The sequence below is a fragment of the Leopardus geoffroyi genome, chromosome A1 (assembly GCF_018350155.1).
Source record: "Leopardus geoffroyi isolate Oge1 chromosome A1, O.geoffroyi_Oge1_pat1.0, whole genome shotgun sequence".
Lineage (NCBI taxonomy): Eukaryota > Metazoa > Chordata > Mammalia > Carnivora > Felidae > Leopardus > Leopardus geoffroyi.
In genome coordinates this window covers 174,077,748-174,099,866 of record NC_059326.1, presented here as the reverse complement: position 1 = coordinate 174,099,866, position 22,119 = coordinate 174,077,748, and the positions used below count along the sequence as shown (strand labels likewise).

Below are 22,119 nucleotides of genomic sequence, written 5' to 3'. Positions count from 1 at the left end.
ACCAATGCTCATCCCAACAAGTGCCCTCCTTAAGGCCCATCACCCATTTAGCCTGTGCCCCCACCCACTTCCCCCCCAGCAACCCTCAGTTTGTTCTTTATATTTAAGAGTCTCTTATAGTTTGCCTCCCTTTCTGTTTTTATCTTATTTTATTTTTCCTTCCCTTCCCCTATGTTCATCTGTTTTGTTTCTTAAATTCCATATATGAGTGAAATCATATAATATTTGTCTTTCTCTGACTTATTTCATTTAGCATTAACACAAAATAGCTCCATCTACGTTGTTGCAAATGGCAAGATTTCATTCTTTTTGATTGCCATATTTGATTGGATATATATACCACGTCTTCTTTATCCATTGATCAGTCGATGGACATCTGGTCTCTTTCCATAATCTGGCTATTGATGATAGCGCTGCTATAAACATTGGGTGTGTGTGTCCCTTCAAGTCAGCATTTTTGTTTCCTTTGGATAAATACCTATTAGTGCAATTGCTGGGTCCCAGGGTAGCTCTATTTTTAACTTTTTGAGGAACCTCTGTACTATTCTTCAGAGTGGCTGCACCAGTTTGCATTCCCACCAACAGTGCAAAAGGGTTCCCCTTTCTCCCCATCCTCCTTGCCAACATCTGATGTGCTGAGGTCCAGCCCCAGCAGGTCCAGGGGTTCCCGGAGGATGAACGGCATCAGCGAAAATAACAAATGAACACAGACAACAGCAATGTGTTAGACTGGCCGCTGTATTGTGGCAAGCGTGGCATTATATGTGTCAGCAATTTCCTTGTAGTGTGCGTCATCTATGTTTCTCGGCTTTACCTAATTCTAAAAATGTTCCTTTGTGTAATCACCCATTAAGGAACCTCATGGTTATTTCTTTGTAATGTTTCCTCCTGTCTTTTTGCTTATTGATTTCTTCATACTACTTTCATTATGTATCTACGTTTATTTATAGTGTATAAAGCAGTTGCTTTGCTATTTTCATGAAAGGTCATCTAACTCTCAACACCTCAAGTGGAACATTTACAGGGACGTGACTTCTTAATTGTTCCTTTGAACCATTTGCAGTACAAGGAACAAAAGTATTTGCTTTGGTCTGGGGTGCCGGGAGGGAGCCAAGAGGACCCTGGGAACCCACGCCTTATGCGCTCCCAGAGAGACAAATGTATACCTAGGAACTAATGAACCATTCTGTGCCTTAACCCACCAGGTCCAGTTATGCTCTGGAATGCCTCCTGGGAGCCAAGTGGGCCTAGGGGCTGGAGTAACTTGTATCCATGCATACATTCCTTTGTTGCCAGAGTGGGGATTTTGAACCCATTTGCCCCCCTCCTTGGCTGGGAAATATATGGGGCTATCCTTCCTTTAGGTAGAGAATGGGCAGGCAGGGGTGGCACCAGCTGGATATAAGGATTCTTTTTTGTACTGGAGGTCATCCCCAGAAAATATCCCCGAGTTTGCTTCCATGGGTTTATTTTGAATCATCAGTGCCAGTTGGACCATGGGGATGGCCATGATGAGTAACAGGAGGGGTACCAGTAGTTTCCCATTGGAGGGTCACTGTGCGTTGTCCTTCTGCCAACCATCCAGGCTGTGCCATCAGGAGGGCTGGATGGATCGGCTACTGGCAATTTCGTCATAGTCTTAATTATTACTAATGATGTTGAGCATCTTTCAGTTGCTTATTTGCCATCTTTATATCCTCTATGGTGAAAAGTCTGTTCAAATCTTTTGTCTGCTTTTTAAATTGATATGGTTAAGTTTTATTGAGTTTTGAGAGTTCTTTAAGTATTTCAGATATAAATTATTTTTCTTATGTGTGTTTGCAAATATTTTCTCCCAGTATGGGACTGGGTTTCTATTCTCTTAACAGTGTTATTTGCAAAGCAAAAGTTTTCCATTTTCACGAGGTCCAATCTATCAGCTTTTCTTTTTTTTTTAATTTTTTTTTAACGTTTATTTATTTTTGAGACAGAGAGAGACAGAGCATGAACGGGGGAGGGTCAGAGAGAGGGAGACACAGAATCTGAAACAGGCTCCCGGCTCTGAGCTGTCACCACGGAGCCCGACGCGGGGCTCGAACTCACGAACTGCGAGATCATGACCTGAGCCGAAGTCGGCCGCCTAACCGACTGAGTCACCCAGGCGCCCCTCTATCAGCTTTTCTTTATGGATCAAGCTTGTGTTGTCGTATCTAAGAGATAGTTACCTAACTCAACAGGAAAAAGATTTTCCTGTTGCTTTCTAAGAATTTTATAGTTTTAGGTCTTACACTTAGGTCTATCATTCAATTCAAGTTAATTTTTGTATGCAACATAAGGTGTAGGTCAAGGCTTACTTTTTTGCATGTGAATGGTCCAGCACCATTTGCTAAAGACTGTCTATCCTTTGTCCATTGGACTGCTATTGTACTTTTATCAAAAATCAATTGATCCTCTTTATGAGGGTCTATTTTTGTCAAAAATCAGTTGACCCTATTTATGATTTCATATTGCATATATATTTCATTTGTCTATGTGACTTTCCTTTCACCAATATCACACTGGTTGCCTTACGGTGTATCTTAAAAACAGGTAGTGAAATCCTTCAATTCTGTTCTTTTTTCAAAGCTGTTTTGGCTTTCAAATTCCTTTCCATATAAATTTTAGAATCAGCTATATCTACAAAGAAGCTATCTTAGTCCTTCCAGGCTGCTTTAGCAGATCATCACAGACTGGGTGACTTATAAACAACGGAAATTTATGTCTCTCATTTCTGGAGGCTGGGAAGTCCAATCAAGACACCTACAGATTCAATGTCTGGTGAGAGCTGCTTCCAGTTTCACAGATGGCCATATCCTTGCTGTATCCTCACATGGCAGAAGAGGCAAGGGAGCCCTCTGGAGTCTCTTTTGTAAGGGCACCAATCCCATTCATGAGAGCTCCACACTAATGACCTAATCACTTCCCAAAGGCCTCACTGCCAAATACTATCACACTGAGGATTAGGTTTCAACATATGAATTGTGGGGGAGTGGGGAGCATATTCACTCTATAGAAGCTTTCTGGGACGCTGAGATTGCTTTAATTCTTTAGGTCAAGTTAGGGAGAATTAACAATATTGAGTCTTCCAGCATGAACGCAATATGTTTCCATATTTATTCAGGCCTTCTTTAATTAGTGTTTGGTAAAACATTAATTTCAACCTCACTATAAATAGGCGACTTAACTAAAGTCATGCTTTCTAGTGGAGTCAGCACTCTGAAATAAGTTCCATCTGCCCCGAACGATTTAATTCTTTCCACTAAATCACACTGCCTTGCAAATAGATCGGTTCATTTTTTTAACCGATATTTTATTTCTCTCATTCACCGAAATAATATATGATTTTTCTTCAAGCTATTATTTCTTCAGCTGTCTATTTATCAATATCAGGATTATGATAAAGATTAAAGTAGAAAATATTTATAGTGTGTTGTTAACTTAAAAAATGCAGTACATAAAATTATATCTACTATATGATCCTAACTACATCAAAAATACATATATAGGGGCACCTGGGTGGCTCAGTTAGTTAAGCGTCCAACTCTTGGTTTCAGCTCAGATCTTACACTGTTCATAGGTTCAAGCTCTGCATTGGTCTCTGCACAGAGTGTGGAGCCTGCTTGGGATTCTCTCTCTCCATCTTTCTCTCTGTCCCTCCCCGGCTCACATGCTCTCTCTCTCAAAATAAACAAACATTAAAAAAAAATACATGCATAGAAAAGTATATTAAAATGTTCAGTGTTTCTGACATAGGCAGGTCAGGTCCAAGGACCCAGAGGGGGTCCCCCAGGACCAGCCAAGAGGATCCTTCACTTTGCATAAGATAGAATCAAATGCAAGCCAGCAGGAAGTGAGAGCTCTATAGGTCAAATGGTCTGGATTTTTCAAAAGGTACATTATAAGGAAAATAAAGCAACAGAGGAGAAATGTGTAGATTAAATGAAGTTGACTTTGCTATCCTAGGGAAAGGACTAGAGCTATCTTCTTCAAAGATTCATTCAAGATGGTCCTAGTCAGTGGAAGGGAACTACCATTTATGGATCACAAGAGTCCAGCACATTCACCTACAAATTTTCCCTTTAGTCCTTACAATAAATCCCAGACATATATTTAACCCCATTTTATAAATAGGAAAATGGAAGATATGAGAGACCAGCCAAAGGGTCAAAGCTGTTAAGTGGAAGAGCAAAAATATGTAATGAGGTCTGACCCCAAAACCACTTATTCTATCTTTTACACAGGCATTAATCATTCACACATCATCTTCAGAATTTTTGCCCTAACCACCATCAGCTATACTTTTCTTTATTCAGTAATTTTTTTAAAGTAGGCTCCACACACAACGTGGGCCTTGAACTTAACAACCCTGAGATGAAGAGTTGCATGCTCTATAACTGAGCCAGCCAGGCGCCCCTCTTCATTCAATACTTTTTAAATTTTTTACTTAAAAATTTTAGCTAATCTTCACTAATAAATGCAATGACCTGGCTATACGTTTCCCAGTAAGTGTGAAAATATACCCCTACTCTAACTGCATTTGTCACATACTCCTCTACCTCCTCTCAGTCCCGCCCTCTTATTCGCCCCCATCCTTCTCCTCACCACCAGTCTCTATCCCCTCCCCTCTCCTCATCCCTACACCCTCTCACTCCTCACCCCTTCTCCTCCCCTTTCCTCATTCCTGCTCCCTTCTTCGTCCCATCCTCTTCTGTACCACCATTCTCTCCTTACCAGCACACTACACTTCTCCATCTCCCTTCTTTCTGGCTTGGGTTGAGCCCTGACAGCTCACCAACAAGTCCTTGTCCAGCAAGAAGACACAGGCCATTTTGTCCAAGGACCCCAAGGCCAGAGGGGTTCATGGCAGCACATATACCATATGCCAGGAACGCTCATGCTTTGCTATGCACCCAGAACAGCTCCAGAATCCTAAGCATTTAGCAGAACAGGCTGGAAGTCACTGAATTCCAGGAGGCCATTGAACCTGGACTGCTCTGGCCCAGAGACAGAATTCCATTGCCACCAGGACCACCACAAGGAGCACGTGGTCAACAAAATCACTGTGAGGGACGCCTGGGTGGCTCAGTCAGTTAAGTATGCAACTCTTGGTTTTGACTCAGGTCATGATCTCACAGTTGTGGGATAGAGCCCTGCACTGGGCTCTGTGCTGACAGCATGGAGTCTGCTTGGGATTTTCTCTCTCTCTTTCTCTCCCTGTCCCTCCTCCACTCATACACACTCACTCTCTCTCAAAATAAATAAATATTTTATTTATTGAAACATTTTTTTAAATCACTGTGTGGGAATTCAAGCTGGTGCAGCCACTCTGGAAAACAGTTTGGAGGTTCCTCAAAAAACTAAAAATAGAACTACCTACAACCCAGCAATTGCACTACTAGGCATTTATCCATGGGATACAGGTGTGCTGTTTTGAAGGGACACATGCACCCCCATGTTTATAGCAGCACTATCAACAATAGCCAAAGTATGGAAAGAGCCCAAATGTCCATCGGATGAATGGATAAAGAAGATGTGGTATATATGTACAATGGAGTATTACTCGGCAATCAAAAAGAATGAAATCTTGCCATTTGCAACTACGTGGATGGAACTAGAGGGTATTACGCTAAGTGAAATTAGTCAGTCAGAGAAAGACAAAAATCATAGACCACTCATATGAGGACTTTAAGAGACAAAACAGATGAACATAAGGGAAGGGAAACAAAAGTAATATAAAAACAGGGAGGGGGACAAAACAGAAGAGACTCATAAATATGGAGAACAAACTGAGGGTTGCTGTGGGAAGGGGGATGGGCTAAATGGGTAAGGGGCATTAAGGAATCTACTCCTGAAATCATTGTTGCACTATATGCTAACTAATTTGGATGTAAATTTTAAAAAATAAAAAAGAAAATTAAAAAAAAAAGAAAAGAATGAAAAAAAAAATCACTGTGGTTCACAGCCTGTTCTCCTGCTGCCTCCATGTGAATACATGTGCCCAAAAGTGAGGCAGAGGACTGCAAAGCCACACTGTGCCCCCAACACACTGAAAATCCCAGCATGCAGCACACACTCACCTTTGTCTTGTCAAATATATCTTACCTTAAAACATGTTTTTGAAGTGGCATAATCTTTTATTTAAATATAACTCATATAACATAAAATTCACCTTCTAAAGTATGTAATTTAGTGCTTTTAATATGTTCAAAAAGTTGTACAACCATCACCACTATCTAATTTCAGAATACTTTCAGAAATCACCCCAACAAGTAACCATTTACCTACACAGAGTCACTCCTCATTCCCTCCTCCCAACAGCCACTAATTTACTTTATGTCTCTCTGGATTTGCCTTAACTGGACATTTCATGTAAATGGAATCACACAATATGCCTTCTTTCTCCTGACAATGTTTTCAAGGTTCATCAATGTTGTAGCAGGTACCAGTACTTATTTCCTTTTATGGCTAAATAATATTGCACTGTATCCCATGGACATTCCACATTTTATTTATGTAATCATCAGTTGATGGAAATTTGAGTTATTTTCACTTTTTTTAAGTTTATTTATTTATTTTGAGAAAGAGAGAGAGAGAGCAGAGGAGGGGCAGAGAGAGAGAATTTCAAGAAGGGCCCACACTACCAGCATGGAGCCTAATGTGGGACTGGAACTCACAAACCACAAGATCATGACCTGAGTCGAAATCGAGTCAGACACTTAACCACTGAGCCAAATAGGCTCCCCATTCACTTTTTGACAATTATAAATAATGCTACTATGAGCATTCATTTTTCTGGAGACATATGTTCGATTGCATATTTGTAAATATTTTCTCCCATTCTATGGGTTTTCATTTCACTTTCTTATTTGTGTCTACTGAAGCACAAAAGATGCTGCAACTGGTTTTTCTAGATATTATGCCCTTATCAGATATAAATAAAGTCCAACATATCTTGTTTTCTTTAGTTGCTTGTGAATTTAGTGTCATGCCTAAAAAAAACTAATCCAAGGTCATGAAGATACTTTCTTCTAAGACTTAACATAGTTCTAGCTATCCTATTTAGGTCTTTGATCCATTTTGAGTTAATTTTTGTGTGTGATATGAGATAGGGGTCCAAATCCATTATTTTGCATGTAAATATCCAGTAAACACAATAAAATCAGTTATATCTTGGGGTGCACGGCTGGCTCAGTTGGTGACCATGTGACTCTTGATCCCCGGGTTGTGAGTTCGAACCCCATGTTGGGTGTAAAGATTACTTACAAAAAATAAATTAAATAAATAAATAAAATCAGTTACATTATATATATTGGCATTGAGTAATTACAAAATAAAATTCCTTTAAATATCATTATAAAACCTCCCTGACATGAAATAATTAGGTATAAACTAACAAAATATGTTCAAGATAAAACTACAAAATGCTGATGAAATAAATTAAAAACCTACGTAAATGGAGAGGCATACTATATGCATGGATTGTAAAACTGAACATAATAAAGATATCAATTCTCCCAAGCTGACCTATAAATTTAACAGAATTCCCATCAAAATCCCATCAGGATTTTTTCTGTAGATATAAACAAGTGATTCTAAAATTTAATTGGAAGGGCATAGGAAGTAGGAAAAAACAAAATAATTTTGATAAACAAGTATACAGTTGGAAGAACCACATTATCCAATATTAAGACTTATGATACAGTTACAGTAATCAAGACAGAATGGTACTGGCAAGGGAGTACACACAGATAGAATCATACAATATATGGCCTTTCTGGTAGCATATTTTCAGACATAGGCCCACACAAATATGGCAAGCTGATTTTTGAAAAGACACAAAGGCGATTAAAGATGAAAGGATACTTCTTTCAACAAATGGCATTAGAACAATTGGACATTTATATTATAAAAAAAAAAAAAAAAAAGAACATCAACCTAAACCTTACCCCTGATACTAAAGTAAATCAAAAGGGATCATAGACCTAAAACTATAAAACTTCCAGAATGAAACATAAGAGAAAATCTTCATGAGGTAGGATTAGACAAATAATTCTTGGTTTTAACTCCAAAAATACAATTCACAAAAGACTAAGTTGACAAATTGGACTTCATTAAAATTAAAAGTATTTGTTTTATAAAAATACTGTTTAAAATTAAAAGAGAAGCTACAGAGTGGGAGAAAGTATTTGCAAATAACATACTCAAAAAGAATGGACTTATGCCCAGAATATATAAAGAAGTCCCAATACAAAACAAAAACAACTCAACTTAAAAATGGGCAAAACACTTGAACACGTACTTAACTAAATAGGATATACAAATAGAAAATAAGCATATGAAAAGACACTCAACATCATATGCCATTAAGGGGAAAGCAATTTAAAACCATGATGTTGGGGAACCTGGGTGACTCAGTCAGTTAAGCTCCTACTCTTATTTTCAACTGAGACCAGGATCTTGGGCTCATGAGATCAAGCCCCACACTGGGTTCCACACTGACAGCACAGAGCCTGCTTGGGATTCTCTCTCTCCCTCTCTCTCTCTCTCTCTGCCCCTCCCCCACTTACACATGCACTCTCTCTCCCTCTCTCTCAAAAGAAAATGAATAAACTTAGGAAAAAACCATGATACATACCATTGCACATTTATTTCAATGGCTAAAATAAAAAGTACTTATAATTCCAGGTGCTGACAATGATGCAAAGGAGAGCAAGTCAAACCATCATACATTGCAGGTGGGAATAAAAAATGACACAGTCAATCTAGAAAACAGTTTGGCAGTTTCTTATAAATCTAAAAATATTCTTACCATATGAACTAGCAATCCCACCCTTGGGCATTTACCCTAGAGAAATGAAAACTAATGTTTCCCAAAAAAAGTTTAGGCAGCTGTATTCATAACTGCCCAAATTGAAAACAATCCAAATGCCCTTCAATTAGGTGAATGAATAAACTGGTACATTCACACGATGGAATATAACTCGGTATGTATCAATAGTGCCTAGATAAATCGCAAAGGTATGCTATTTGAAAGCCCATCTCAAAAGGTTATAAACAACATGATTCTATTTATATGACATATGTGATAAGACAAACTACTGGTGATATCACTTCAGTGGTGGCCAGGTTGGCATCAGGGGAGGTTATCTCCATAAAGAAGTCCATAATGGAGTGTTTGGGGGCATGTGTTAGTTTCCTAGGGCTGACAACACAGTCCCACAAAATTGGTTGTCTTAAAGCAACCAAAATTTATTCTCTCACAGTTCTGAAGGTTAGAAATCTGAAAACAAGGTATTACCATGATGATGCTCCTTTCTGAAACCAGTAGGAGAGGACCTTACTTATCTCTTCCAGTTCCTAGTAGTCCCATCCTTGCATCCCTTGGCTTGTGACAGCATAACTCCAATATCTGCTTCTTTCTTCACATGACCCTCACCCTGGTGTTTTCCTCTTTTTTTAAAGACACCAGTTATATTGGATTCGAGCCCATCCTAATGGCCTTATCTTAACTTGATTACATCTCCAAAGACTCCAAATAAGGTCACAATCACAAGTACTGGAAGTTAGGACTTCAACATATCTTTGTGGGGGTTGCAGAGGGAAGGATATAATTCAACCCATTAAAAAAGTGATAGGACTGTTCTGATTACAATGATATAAGGTCATTACATAAAAATTAATTCTATGGATAAATTCATAGAAATAGAAGCAGATTAGTGGTTGCCAGGGGCTGGGAGGGTGGAAATGGGGAGCGACTGATAATAAGTATGGAGTTTCTTTTTTTTTTTATGTAGGCTCCATGACCAGTGCAAAACTCAACATGGGCTTGAGCTCAAAACCCCAATATCAAGACCTGAGCTGAGATCAAGAGTCAGATGCTTAACTGACTGAGCTACCCAGGCACCCTGAGTATAGAGTTTCTTTTTGGAGTGATGTAGATGTTATGGAATTAGATAGTGATAATGACTGCACCACCTTGTGAATATACTAAAACCACTGAACTACATTCTTTAAAAGGGTGAATATTATGGTATATTATGGTATGTGAATATTATGGTATGTGAATTATATTTCAATAAAAAGCTTTAATTGTATTTATATATAGTAGCAATAAGCAATTGAAATTGAAAATGTAAATAAATCACATATAGTAGCATCAACAGATGTGAAATACTAAGGGATAAATTCAACTAAATATGTGCAAGACCTGTACACTGAAAACTTTAAACAGTGTAAAATTTCAGAGAAATTAAAGAAGATGTAAATAAATGGAGAAATAAACTATATTCATAAATTCAAAGATTCAGTATTATTATGATGTCAGTTCTCTGCAAATTGATTTATATAGAGTCAATGCAGCCCTAGTCCTGGCAGGCTTTGTTTTGTAGACTAACTAGCTGATTCTAATACGATTCAGAGGAGAAAAAACAGTTTTGAAGAAGAAAAGTTGGAGCATAGAGGGATCTGCATACACCCTGCCAGGTTCTACCACTTAGTTGTATGTCCTTGATCAAGCCTTTTCACCATCCTGGCCTTGGTTTCTTGATCAGTGAAAAGGGAATAATAATAGTATCTAAGACTTACATAGGATTTCTGAGAGGATTAACTGAGATGATACATATAAAGCACTTGGGAAAGTACTTGGAACATAGTAAGCCTTCAAATGTATTGTTACTGTTGTTGTCTCTTCCTCAACCAGGCTGGGCAGTCAGGGGATGTACAGGGGAGCTTCTGGAAACCCAAGCGTTCTCCCTGCCTCCTTGCCCAGATGTAGCATGCTGCCCTTTTTACTGCATGCCCCTGTCCACTGGTACAGGGGACATCTATGGGGTACTACTCTCAAATGCCAGACTAGAGGTGGTACACTTGTCTTATTCTTGAGTCCCTCAAATTTCGGTCGGCATTTTGTTGCCTTCTCCCTCTGCCATAAACCTACATATGGGGAAGCTGGTGTGGAGCTTGAAGCTACTACATTACAATTCACCCTTTTAAAGAATGTAGTTCAGTGGTTTTAGTATATTCACAAGGTGGTGCAGTCATTATCACTATCTAATTCCATAACATCTACATCACTCCAAAAAGAAACTCTATACTCAGGGTGCCTGGGTAGCTCAGTCAGTTAAGCATCTGACTCTTGATCTCAGCTCAGGTCTTGATATTGGGGTTTTGAGCTCAAGCCCATGTTGAGTTTTGCACTGGTCATGGAGCCTACATAAAAAAAAAAGAAACTCCATACTTATTATCAGTCGCTCCCCATTTCCACCCTCCCAGCCCCTGGCAACCACTAATCTGCTTCTATTTCTATGAATTTATCCATAGAATTAATTTTTATGTAATGACCTTATATCATGAGACCTTGCTAAACTCACTTATTATTTCTAAAGTGTTTTTGTAGATTCCTCTGGATTTTCTACATATGTGTTCATGTTGTCTGAGTGACTGGATATACAAACAGACAAAAGCCAGACCATATATAACAACAGAATTCTGACCCACAACTCCTGCAGCAACCGCTCTAGGAAGCCAAATTGCAACCTCTGAAGCAATCAACCCAGAATGGTCAGAACTTGATCAGTGACAGCCAACTTCCCTATTTCTTTTATCTTGCTTCTAACTCAAGACCAACGAGAAAAAGATAAATATGCTCCCCAAACCATCACATAAGATGCCGACTTCTAGTTAACCCATCTCTAGCTTCCCCATGCCAAGAGCCTTCAATCAGTGCATGCTGAAAGCTTTCCTTTTTTTCATTAGAAAATTTTCCTGGCCCCTGCCTGACTCTTAGTCTCTCCCAAAGTCAAGTGTTTGTGGCTATCTGCTATAGCAAATTCTGAATAAATAGCCTATTTTCACTTGAGTGGTCTTCATTTGTGAATTAAGACAGTTTTACTTCTTTTTTTTTTTTGCTTGTTTGTTTACACTAGGACAATTCTAACCCTCCATTACCCTATCCTGCAGTAACATCCACTACTGGCTTTATATGGATTAAAACTGCATTTGCCAAGAACTGTGAACATTTAGAATCTTTACATGAAGTCACATGGTTGATACAGGCACATAGACATCTTCCAACACTAACAGAATACATATACAACACGTACCAAATGGTCTTGATGGATAAATTTGCTTCATCAGATACTCATATTCAGTAAAATTCACAGTTAATGCAGAATTTCATTTTCTTAATTTGCATCTTTATTACACACTTTTTCTAAGATTTTAATTATTTTAAAAAAAACCACTCATTCATTCAAGGTTGTAATTTACAAGGCAATAAACACTGGGTTCTAAATTTCTTAAAGGTGTCTATAGCAATTTAAAATACCAGGAGTCTTCTTTTCTATTTGTAGCACCTGACTTAAGACACTTATAAAAACAAAGTTTAAATTCATTTAGTGCATTCATTAAAATTCATTGTCACTGTTTCTCTTGAGAAAGACTCAATTGTTATTTCCCAGACTACCTATATATATAGAGACAGCATGGGTGTATATTCTTTTCAATTGGGTAGAATTTTACTCTCAGAATTTATAGCTAGAACAAGAACTTGCAGCATCTTTGAATGGTCTTTCACTCAAAACAATGGTGATAATAATGCATAAAACAGATTTGGGATCCGACCCCCTACTTAACATCATCAAACATGTTTCCAAAGTATCCCTGGAAAATATTTAAAAATATATGAAAATTCTACCATATGGTACACCATCATTCTCTAACCATTTCCCAATTGTTCATTTATATCAGTTGCAATTTCTTTATAAGTAACATTGTGATGAACACCCTCACCCACAGTTCTAAGCAAGAATGATTCTATCTTTAGGATAATGTCAACTAAGTGGCTTACTGGGTTAGACCACAGATGGTTTTAAGGCTTTAGTATACTTTACCAAATAATCTCCAGAACTGAACAACTCCTACCAACGTTAAGTTAATGTGACCACAAAGTAGACTTGTTTGGTAACAATGAAGCAAATTCAACCACAAATCTATTAGATGCCCAAGCATCTCAAAACTATCACACCAAAGAAGCAAGGAGATAATCATTAATGGTGATGAAGCCAAAATTCAAATTCTTTAAAACATTACTCAGCTTTAAATCATGATTTCATTAAATCATGACTATTTTTAAGAAAATTAACTCATTAAATCATGATTATTTTAAGATAGTAAACAGAAAGGCTTTGCACAAAAAAAATCTAGTGTTTTTCAAAAATAAAAAGTTAAAAAGAGAAAGAGAAAAGTCAGTACCAAATGACCAAAAATTTTTATTTGACTAAATTCTATTTCATGCATAAGCATGACAGTCTCCCCTGTTTATTAGACTTTGGCAATTAAAAAAAAAACAAGCAGCCTTATACAGAACAGAATGGTGAAAATGCCAAGGGTGAGGGTAGTCTATAGTTTCACTGTAGGATAAATATACATTTTTTAAAAGGCCTCTCTCCCTTTGGCCATATCAACTCTCAGTTCAAATCATTAAATCTAGAGAAATTTTCTTTTTTTTTTTTTTTTTAGTTTTTTTAAAATGTGTATTTATTTTTGAGACAGAGAGAGACAGAGCATGAGCGGGGAAGGGGCAGAGAGAGAGGGAGACACAGAATCCGAAGCAGGCTCCAGGCTCTGAGCTGTCAGCACAGAGCCCGACTCGGGGCTCGAACTCACAGACCGTGAGATCATGACCTGAGCCGAAGTCGGACGCTTAACCGATTGAGCCACCCAGGCGCCCCTAGAAAGAAATTTTCAAAATCACTTCTTCACTTCTCCAACATCTTTGATGCTATCATCATCCACCTCTGGCCATTTTTCCTGAATGACATCAATTATGTCATCTGTAAAGTCTCCCTGAATGATGATTTCATCCTCTCCTATTACTGAGGCACCACAGGAGAATTTTTGAGCAAAAAATCTTTGTGCTTCTTTTAGATCAATTTCACAGTTGCAAGGCCACATACTCTTGTTACACATTTCTTCTTTGCTCTGGGAATTTTGGCTATCATAACCTTTTGTGGTACAGTCTTCTTTTTTTGCTTTATTTGACCCCTTCCACCTCTCTTCTGCTTTTCTTCTTTTCTTCTTCCCCTGCTGTGCCTTGACCCTCACTACCTCCAGCTTCTTGTTTGGGAGAATTTTCTACAATAAGTTTTGCAAACTCACTTGGAAAATTCTTCTCTAACCACTGTCGACATTTAGCGACATCAGGCATATATTCACAGTACTCTGTTAGTAATGAACAGACTCCACAGCAAAGGACTCAAAGTGGGTAGTCTTCATGTAACTTGGTATTGCCCCTCGGCTCTCCTTTGCAATCATGCCCACTGGATTCAGAAATATCAGCAGCCATCTCACAAAATGCCAGATGAAGCGATATATGCAACTCCTCTTCCCTGACCAGGGCCACCTGAAAGCCCGTCTCAAGGCAGTTTTACTTCTTTATTTCCAATCTGCAACCTTTTTATTTTTCTTTGCCTTGCTTTATTACTCTGGATAGGACCTCAAGTATAATGCTTAACAAAAGTGGTGAAAGCAGGCATCTTTACCTGGTTCCTCCTCTTAAAATATTAAGGTATTAAAAAAAATTTTTTTTAATGTTTTATTTATTTTTGAGAGAGAGAGAGAATGTAAGCAGGGGAGGGGCAGAGAGAGGTGAAGACAAAGAATCTGAAGCAGGTTCCAGGCTCTGAGCTGTCAGTACAGAGCCGGATGGCGAGGCTCAAACCCATGAACCGAGAGAGCATGACCTGAACCGAAGCTAGATGTTCAACTGGCTGAGCCATCCAAGCACCCCAAAATATTAAGGTATTTTTTTTAACTTTTTTTTTTTTGAGAGAGAAAGGAAGCATGAGCATACACATGAGCAGGGGAGAGGGTCAGAGGGAAAGAGAGAGAAAATCTTAAGCAGGTTCCATGACCAGAGCGGAGCCTGACTTGGTGTTCCATCTCATGACCATGAGATCATGATCTGAGCCAAAACCAAGAGTTGGACACTTAATGGACTGAGCCACCCAGGTGCCCCTAAGGTATTTTAAATTAAATTAAATTAAATTGTTATAGTATTTATACATATTTAAAAGTATGGGATAATAGTTCGATTTTTAAATATCAATATATGCAGTATGCTAATAAATCTTTTATAACGATTTAAATTTATGATGAAAAGTTTAAATGTCAATTAAAAATTGAGCAAGGAGTTACATAGATGTTCAAAATTCTTTTATAGGGCAATGAGCAAAGTTTGAAGCAGGCGCCAATAAAGGCCATCACTGAATCTGGGGGAGTTGGACAATGTCCAAGGTTGTTAGCAGAGGCTGACCAAGATGACTGGGGTCCAACCTCAGTTGGCAAGGAGTTGTCTTCCATTATGCAGAATGAGGATGCAGAGTCAGAAATTGAAGAGGTACTAAAAATAAATAAAATTACATTTTATGCACACCTGAGATTATGAATGAAATTTAAATTCACATTATGATTATAATAATTATTATAATGATAATTAGCACAGAGCCTTCCAAAACAGATGCAGTGCTTTGAAAACCTCCTGCTGGTGGGGAAAATCATAAATAAGAAAGAATCTTTCTATAGTTGGCACAATTCCTTCTCTCCCTGGGCATCACCTTACTAACTAGAACTGAAGAGCCATATTTGCAATGCTAATACCTGGCCCTGGGGAAAGGCCTACAGTTACCCATCTTGCCTATTTACAATTTCTAACTTCCCAAACAAAAAGCTGCCGAAGTGTCAGCAGCAGCTCCTATTAACCAAAAAGCAAGGGTCTCCTAAAGAGAAGAGCAATGGACACAGCTGGGCACCAACTTAGTTGGAAGTCATATCTGCCTACCAGTTGCAGAAATCCACCTGAAACAGTCAGGGACAAAGCAGGAAGTGTCCAGTCCTGATCTTCCCCCAGGAAAACATATCTTATCAAAATAAGGCACATTCTGCACACTTGAAGCACTGGGTAGAGTCCCCCAGCCCCCAGGGAGCTGGAGAAGGGATTTGGAACAAAATCCAAGAACGCCCCAGAATACCCAGGGGATCCAGATCCTGGAACTGCTCAAGCATGGAAGTGGGCCAGAGGAGATGCTGTTCAGTTATAAAAACTGACTCTTTCAGCATCTTAGTCCCTCCCCTTGTTGGAAGCATCCCAGACTGTGCATTTCCAACCCTGACAAAAAGCAGGGTTAAGGGTGGGGGGAGGGGGGACTATACCCCCTAACTAACTCTGCATTGGCTCCAGATTAGGCTGAGTAGTCTGCAGAGGAAAAAACTGAAGCAAAAGGTGAGAGCAACTTGAAGTTTCTCCAGCCTCAGAGACAGTGGATATGGGGAAATCAGAACAAGACATGGGCAACTGGTAAGGTAATCCTCCCCATCTTTTGTCAAGCAACTGCAGTAAAAGAAATGTCAATAGAAGCACCTAAAAGAGGCAAAGCATTGCAGTGCCCATGGTAATAACATGGTTGTCCCCAGTTCTCATTCTAGATACTAAAGAATATACCCCATCCAGCAACAGGTCCAAATTCTTTCCTGGCAATAAGATGTGATATACAGGGGCATCTGGGTGGCTCAGGAGGTTAAGTGTCCAACTTTGGCTCAGGTCATGATCTCACAGCTTGTGAGTTCGAGCCCTGCATCAGGCTCTGTGCTGATAGCTCAGAGCCTAGAGCCTGCATGGGACTCTATGTCTCCCTCTCTCTCTGCCCCTCCCCTGCTTACGCTCTGTCTGTCTGTCTCTCTCTCTCTCAAAAATAAGTATTAAAAAAAAAAGATGTGATAAACAGATTCAGCACTCACAATAGGCTAAAAGGGTACGTCAAAAATTAAGATGAACACTCAACCTAGAATGACAAAACACTTGAGGAAAACTAACATCAAAAATCACACACACACACACACACACACACACACACACACACACACCCCACAAAAGAGAGAAGTAACACCTAAGAAAATAGCATAGACCAGACAGAAGATGACTTGGTTCTTCTCTCCTCTGAGTGAGGGGGAGGAAACTGGCTCCGGGTGTCTTACACCTAGGCCCCAGCTTTGAAATTCGCAAGCCAAGAATTTGCCTCTTTTGTATTCTGGTTCTATTGGGACAACCTCCCTTAAGGCAGAGGATGACTCAGAGTCTAGTCATCTGAATAGAGAGTTACATACTGGATGAAAACACATGGGTTTAAGTATCAAAATATTTTCCCAGCACACCAAACAAAAGATTATGTTATGTATGTTACAATGTTAATGTAACAAACAGTAGAATTCAAGAGGAAAGTACTAAAAGAGACAAGTAGTGGTGTTTCATATCAATAAAAGAACAATTAACAAAAAAGTATTGAATTTTTATGTATCTCACATCAGAGTTTATGAATATATAAAGCAAAATCTAATATAAATGTCAGACTTCCGAGTTAAGATGAATTTTCTCCCTTAATACCTAATGAAATGAGCATAAATGGTATACACACACGTCATCAACATTAGCCAAACTAGACTGGTGGCCAAGAAAATAACCTGAAGAGTCTGAAGCAAATGGAGAGATCCAACTTAGCTTAGCTCCCAGTAGCATTCCTGGTGAATTAATAAGATCCTGAAGACTCTTGCTAATGCCATCAAACCCGCAGTGATCCAACTCGAATAATAATCCATATCTCTTACCTCTTCTAAGAAGTAGCACCTATGGCTCCTAGAGAAGAATGGGGAAGGTAAATAATGGGACTGACTTTCAAACAAAAGGGAAAATTTCAGAACTACCCACTGAACTGGGAGAATGCCCCAAAAAAGAGGAAATCCAAATGGACAATAAACTTTGACAAGATTGCTTTAAATAAAGCCGGCTGATCAAAGGCCTCCAGGAACATATCCATAATAAAAAAGTTAGATTTACCTTCCCACAGCAAGGGAGAAAGTACTCCAGAGGAACCTGTAGAGGCCTCAGCAAGAGAACCTTGGAAGGAGTTTCTCTTATTATTTGGACTTGTACTAGATTATTCCCTGAAAAGTCAAAGAAGTAAGGACCAGTTATGGATTGAAGGTTGTCAGAAAGTTGGGGAAATTTAGTGGCTGGATAGCTGAACAATTTTTATCTGGAAGTAGGAGGATTAAAGCAAGGCACCTGTTGTCATTGGTAAAGGAGCAGCTGTCACTCAGTTAAGTCAGAAGTAGAGGATATTTTATTGTTTTTATGTCTTGTTCTAGAAATGGTCACAGAGTGGCCTTGTGTACATCTTACTTATATTCTAGTGAGTTTGTTTATGTTCTTTTGAGAGCATCATGGCCTGGCTGCTAGCTGACAATAAGGAAGCTTTACACTTTCTCAAGATAATCTAGTGATGAGGTTCGTGAGCAAATGGCAAAGAAAGGATTCTTGAGACATCTTTGGTGTGAAAAAGTGATTTTATTAAATCACGGGGACAGGACCCGTGGGCAGAAAGAGCTGCACAACTGGGGCTGTGAGGAGTGAATGATTATATATTTTTAGGTTTGTGGAGGGAGGGAGATAGAGATAAAGTAAGTTTCTAAGGAATTGGGAAGCAAGGCTTTCAGGACCTTGAGGGGCTGGCTGTTAAGATAAGGTTACTTTTAGTCTTTAATAAAAACAAAAACATTAAGGCACTAAGGCAGCCACGACTTGCTTGAGGAAGGTCATGTTCTGTATGTTTCAAGTGTCTATCAGTGAGCTGCAAGCTGTAAGGAGATTTAATTTAAGCTGCATTTGTCTTGCCTTTGTTTTCCTCATCACTAGTAGTAAGGTAAATACAAATTATAGCAACAAATATCTTTTTTCATGCATGAGATTGACAAAAATAAAAAAAGTGATAATATCTGGTGCTAAGGGAAATGTAAGGAACTAGGTTTTCTCATACATTATATAATATGAATTTTTGTAGCTTTTATTATTATTATTATGAATTTCAAACATATATAAAAGAAGACAACGGTATAATGAATTCCCATTATATCAGCTTCAGTCCACTTCTCTCCCTCTAGTAGAAACAAATTATTTCATCCATAAATATTTCAGTATGTATCTCTACCATTATCACACCTAAAAAATGCCCCCATTCCTTAATTTAATGAATTATCTAGTCGGTGTTCAAATTTCCAGTTGTCTTATAAATATACTCAATTTTATAGTTTATTTGAATCAAGATCCAAATAAGGTCTACACACAGCTTTTTTTTTTTTTTTTTTAACGTTTTTTTATTTATTTTTGAGACAGAGAGAGACAGAGCATGAACGGGGGAGGGTCAGAGAGAGGGAGACACAGAATCAGAAGCAGGCTCCAGGCTCTGGGCCATCAGCCCAGAGCCCGACGCGGGGCTCGAACTCACGGACCGCGAGATCGTGACCTGGCTGAAGTCGGATGCTTAACCGACTGCGCCACCCAGGCGCCCCGACACACAGCTTTTTAAAGTAATATGGCATTATGCATTAAAAACAAAAAATATGTATATACCCTCTGATCTAGGGATCCTAGTCCTAACAATCTAAGAATGAATCTGTGAGAATATTTTTTAATGTTTCTTTATTTTTGAGAGAGAGAGAGAGAGCAGGGAAGGGGCAGAGAAAGAGGGAGACAGAGAATCTGGAGCAGGCTCCACACGGTCAGTGCAGAGCCCAGTGCAGGGCTAGAATTCACAAACCGTGAGATCCTGTCCTGAGCCAAAATCAAGAGTCAGACACTTAGCCGACTGAGCCACCTAGGTGCCCCAAGAATATTTATTGTGGCATTGTTTGTAATAACAAAAAACTTGAGAACTGGGGCACCTGGGTGGCTCAGTCGATTGAGTCTCCGACTCTGGATTTTGGCTCAGATCATGATCTCATGGTTCATGAGATAGAGCCCCACGTCGGGCTCTGTCCTGATAGTGCAGAGCTGCTTGGGATTCTCCCTCTCCCTTCTCTCTGCCCCTCCCCCCCCCAAAATAAGTAAACTTAAAAACAAACAAACTTGAAAATTTAAAAGTCCATCAATGGAGGAACCCTCTATTGATGAATAATGTGTACATCTATAATATAGCTAACTATGTTGCTATTAAAAAAATCAAGTTGAGGGGCGCCTGGGTGGCGCAGTCGGTTAAGTGTCCGACTTCAGCCAGGTCACGATCTCGCGGTCCGTGAGTTCGAGCCCCGCGTCAGGCTCTGGGCTGATGGCTCAGAGCCTGGAGCCTGCTTCTGATTCTGTGTCTCCCTCTCTCTGACCCTCCCCCGTTCATGCTCTGTCTCTCTCTGTCCCAAAAATAAATAAACGTTGAAAAAAAAATTAAAAAAAAAATCAAGTTGATTTTTCCAGATGACATGATATTATACATGGAAAACCCGATAGACTCCACCAAAAGTTTGCTAGAACTGATACATGAATTCAGCAAAGTCGCAGGTTACAAAATTAATGTACAGAATTAGTTGCATTTTTATACACTAATAATGAAGCAACAGAAAGACAAATAAAGAAACTGATCCCATTCACAATTGCACCAAGAATCATAAAATACCTAGGAATAAACCTAACCAAAGATGCAAAAGATCTGTATGCTGAAAACTATAGAAAGCTTATGAAGGAAATTGAAGAAGACACAAAGAAATGGAAAAACATTCCATGCTCATGGATTGGAAGAATAAATATTGTTAAAATGTTGATACTACCCAAAGCAATCTACACATTCAATGCAATCCCAATCAAAATTACACCAGCATTCTTCTCGAAGCTAGAACAAGCAATCCTAAAATTTGTATGGAACCACAAAAGACCCCGAATAGCCAAAGTAATATTGAAGAAGAAAATCAAAGTGGGAGGCATCACAATCCCAGACTTTAGCCTCTACTACAAAGCTGTCATCATCAAGACAGCATGGTATTGGCACAAAAACAGACACACAGACCAATGGAATAGAATAGAGACTCCAGAATTGGACCCACAAATGTATGGCCAACTAATCTTTGACAAAGCAGGAAAGAATATACGACGGAAAAAAGACAGTCTCTTTAACAAATGGTGCTGGGAGAACTGGACAGCAACATGCAGAAGAATGAAACTAGACCACTTTCTTACACCATTCACAAAAATAAACTCAAAATGGATAAAGACCTGAATGTGAGACAGGAAACCATCAAAACCCTAGAGGAGAAAGCAGGAAAAAAACCTCTCTGACCTCAGCCGCAACAATTTCTTACTTGACACATCTCCAAAGGCAAGGGAATTAAAAGCAAAAATGAACTACTGGGACCTTATGAAGAAAAAAGCTTCTGCACTGCAAAGGAAACAATCAGCAAAACTAAAAGGCAACCAACGGAATGGGAAAAGATATTTGCAAACGACATATCGGACAAAGGGCTAGTATCCAAAATCCATAAAGAACTCACCAAACTCCACACCCGAAAAACAAATAATCCAGCGAAGAAATGGGCAGAAAACATGAATTGACACTTCTCTAAAGAAGACATCCAGATGGCCAACAGGCACATGAAAAGATGCTCAACATCACTCCTCATCAGGGAAATACAAATCAAAACCACACTGAGATACCACCTCACGCCAGTCAGAGTGGCTAAAATCAGGAGACTATAGATGCTGGAGAGGATATGGAGAAACAGAAACCCTCGTGCGCTGTTGGTGGGAATGCAAACTGGTGCAGCCACTCTGGAAAACAGTGTGGAGGTTCCTCAAAAAATTAAAAATAGACCTACCCTATGACCCAGCAATAGCACTGTTAGGAATTTACCCAAGGGATACAGGAGTGCTGATGCATAGGGCACTTGTACCCCAATGTTTATAGCAGCACTTTCAACAATAGCCAAATTATGGAAAGAGCCTAAATGTCCATCAGCTGATGAATGGATAAAGAAATTGTGGTTTATATATACAATGGAATACTACTTGGCAATGAGAAAGAATAAAATATGGCCTTTTGTAGCAACGTGGATGGAACTGGAGAGTGTTATGCTAAGTGAAATAAGTCATACAGAGAAAGACAGATACCATATGTATACCATATGTTTTCACTCTTACGTGGATCCTGAGAAACTTAACAGAAGACCATGGGAGAGGGAAAGGGAAGAAAAAAAAAGAGAGAGGGAGGGAGGCAAACCATCAGAGACTCT

The 22,119-nt window shown here is 39.1% G+C and overlaps 1 long non-coding RNA gene and 1 pseudogene across 2 annotated transcripts in view; both read right to left on the bottom strand.

The window, feature by feature from the left end:
- Window positions 1-22,119, bottom strand: part of LOC123610166 — a 67,106-nt gene that overhangs the window by 29,907 nt on the left and 15,080 nt on the right. The window lies entirely within an intron of this gene.
- LOC123610150 lies at window positions 13,755-14,428 on the bottom strand (annotated as a pseudogene).